This window comes from Theobroma cacao, chromosome 10, assembly GCF_000208745.1.
Source record: "Theobroma cacao cultivar B97-61/B2 chromosome 10, Criollo_cocoa_genome_V2, whole genome shotgun sequence".
Lineage (NCBI taxonomy): Eukaryota > Viridiplantae > Streptophyta > Magnoliopsida > Malvales > Malvaceae > Theobroma > Theobroma cacao.
The window spans coordinates 15,728,724-15,731,963 of NC_030859.1; positions in this window are offsets into that span (position 1 = coordinate 15,728,724).

The following is a 3,240-nucleotide window of genomic DNA, read 5'->3' on the forward strand; positions in this document are numbered from 1 at the left end:
CACCATTGCCTTTTTTGGCTTCTTGATCTTCTTTGAGGATTCCTCTTGGAGCAGTGGGCATTCTAATCTAAAATGGACAAGGTTATTTCATTCAAATTACACCACCTCATCCTTTTTGTAGGAGTCTTTTTTGTGTTTGCTCTTCTATGGAGAACCTTGATCTTTTCTCTAATTTCTTCTTCTTAATTTGTTGTCTTTGTACCCTATGAGCTTTTTAAATCTTCTGGCTATCACTGCCAGCTCTTCATCCTCATCATTTGAGAGACTTTTTAGTTCTTCCTCAACTGAACTTACCTTTAAGGTTAGGCTTTTCTTCTTCTCCTTAGCTTCCTTTTTCTTCTTCTTTTTCTTTCATCTCTAACTGGTGTGTAAGAAAAAACCCACAAATTTCATCAAGGGTGACTGCATTGAGATCTTTGGCTTCTCAGATAATAGTGACTTTTGGTTTTTATTTTTTTGGTAAACTTCTAAGTAGTCTCTTTACTAACTCATGTTCAGAGATAGATTTGTCAAGTTGATTAAGCATGTTTGTAATGTTAATAAACCTATCAAACATGGCTATAATATCTTCACTCAATTCCATTTTAAACATTTCATAATTATGGGTGGGAAAAGTTATTTTGGACTCTTTAACTTGAAAAGTCCCCTCATGAATGACTTTAAGTTTTGTTCAAATTTCTTTGTTTGTGGTACAGCTTGAAATTTTGTTGAACTCAACAAGGGTTAAGGCACAACGAAGAGTGATAATGGCCTTTAAATTTATTTAGACTTTTCTCATTTTTGCCTCAATCCACTCTTCTTTAACTTTAGATAGTTTCTCACTCGTGAACACTAGTGGGAGCATAAGGGCCTCAAGTGATCACATCCCACAGCTCATAATCTGCAGCACTAATGTAAATGGGTATCCTAATGCTCCAATATAAGTAATTTGATCCATCAAATAAAGGACGCGTATTTGTGGATTATCTCTCAGCAACACAAGACTTTTGTAAAGCCATTATATCTCCCTTAAAAATATTAAGCCTTTAAAGTCGAGGGATGGGGTCTAATACCACTTGTCGGTCTCAAAGTAATGCAAGAGGGAGGGGGAATGGCACTCAAAGGATATTTTAAAATCAACTCTTTAGTTTTAAAGATTTCGGTGCAATTGAAAAAGGAAGGATTAAATTGTGTTAAAGTTAAAAGACACCAAGTGAAGATAAGGTGAGAGAAATGGACAAAACACAAATATTTATAGTGGTTTGGTCTCCTTGACCTACATCCACTACCTTGATTTCCTAATCAAGGATTTTCAATCCAACTTCAGTAAACCAGTGGAATTAACAACTTTCACCAAACTTTTACAAAGTGAGCTTCTAATCCAAGCTCTAAACCCTTACAACAAGCCTTAGAGTACCTCACACACTTAATTAAGAAACAAAAAGAAGATTGCGTACAAGTGATCACCTAACAAATCTAGAATACACAAATTCAAGCTCAAACAAGTTTACAAAGGATTGAATTGGGATAAACTTGCAAAAAGAAGATTTTGCTATTTTTGGCTCTTTCTTTATTTATATTGCTTCTCTATCCTTTCTTGATTGTTAAAAGGGTTTTTTATACTTCGAGAATCACATTTGGTCGTTGGGGAGAGATTCTGGCTGTTGGAAACAATTCTAACCCAGTTATAGCCATTATTTTGTCTTCTAGTGCTTAAATTCAAATGGGCAGACAGTGTTCTATTAACTAGTTAAAGGTAGGTTTTAACTAATTAAGCTTTCTCTAACTTGCATTACCTAGCAGCTATTTGCACTGTGTTAACCTATTAAAGGAAACTCTAATTGATTAAAAACATTTTGTTTTAAGACCTCTTTATGCATTAGCTTTAGCCAACCTTCTCTTAATTGATTAATACTCCTCTTAACTGGTTGAAGTTTTTCTCCTTTTATTTTTAACTGATTAAAATGAACTTTAATTGATTAAGAAATCTTCAAACTTGAATTTTCTCGTTTGGCACCCTTTTACGGTCAACTTCACTTTGAATTTAAATTTTGATGCTTCTAGGTACTTCAAGTCTTGAGATTTAACCAGTTAACCTCATTACTTAACCAATTTGCAAGCTTCTGTGTTTTGCTTCCTAAACCTTGTTAATTACTAAGCCGTGTGCTGACTAATTAAGGTTTTTCTGTCTTACTTTTATATAGCTTCGTCTCCACTTCTTTTTTTCTTTTTCTCCATTTGTTTATTTGTGTGTGTGAGAGGATGATTGTGATAATGACCCTTCTTTCATCTTTTTCATCTTTTTTTTTTATAATTTAAATCTTTTGTTGTTAGCTTTTACACCTTGTATCATTGTTCCTAAGTAATGGTGGTGTTCAGTTTTTTCTTTCTAAAAGAACCAACTGTAAAGCCCGACCTTATAAAATACTTGTCATGACATACATGTGATGATAGCATGATTGCATGCTAGGATAGTCTCAAAAAATTTACAAAAGTAGGTATTGTACCTAGAGGTACAACAAAGTTGATTTAAGCCTCGAACTAGATCAAATAGAGAATTTGAGATGAAATTAAGGATATTAAAGTACCAGAATGGTTTAATATGGTGATTTGGAGTTAGAGGATCAATTTGGAGTCAAACCGAAATTTTCACTATCTAGGGGCAAAATGGTCATTTGCTACCTGGGGACAAAATGAAAATTTTTAGAAAAGATTTTTTGACCCCATTTGACTTATTAGAGTATGATTTGAGTATTGGAGTATGATTTGAGGTTAAGAAGTGAAAAAAAAATTGTAATTCCGGTATTTTTCAGAGCATAGGGGTAAAATGGTAATTTTACCACCCCAATAGCAAAATTGTAATTTTACACCACCATGACATTTGTCAAGCTCCAGAATTCTACCTATTATTATTTTATGCTATGGATAAATATTAGAGCATTTGTAGTGGTGAGAAAATGCTTAAAAATTAAGTTAAAACAAGTGGACCAATAAAAAGATGACATGTGTCAAAAATTTAATATTTTTATATTTCCATTTAAAAACCAGCCCACACTCTTCCACTCAGCATTTCAAGGCCGACCAGCACCTACAGAAAAGAGAAGAAAAGAAAAGAAAAACCCTAGGGAGGAAAAACTAAGGAAAATTTGTTGAATTTTCAAGAAATTGGTGACTAAAGGTAAGATTTTTAATATTAAGCTTGAAATTCATCTTGCCCATGCATTCTTTTCCATTTTCCATGAATTAAATTAAAGTTTTCAT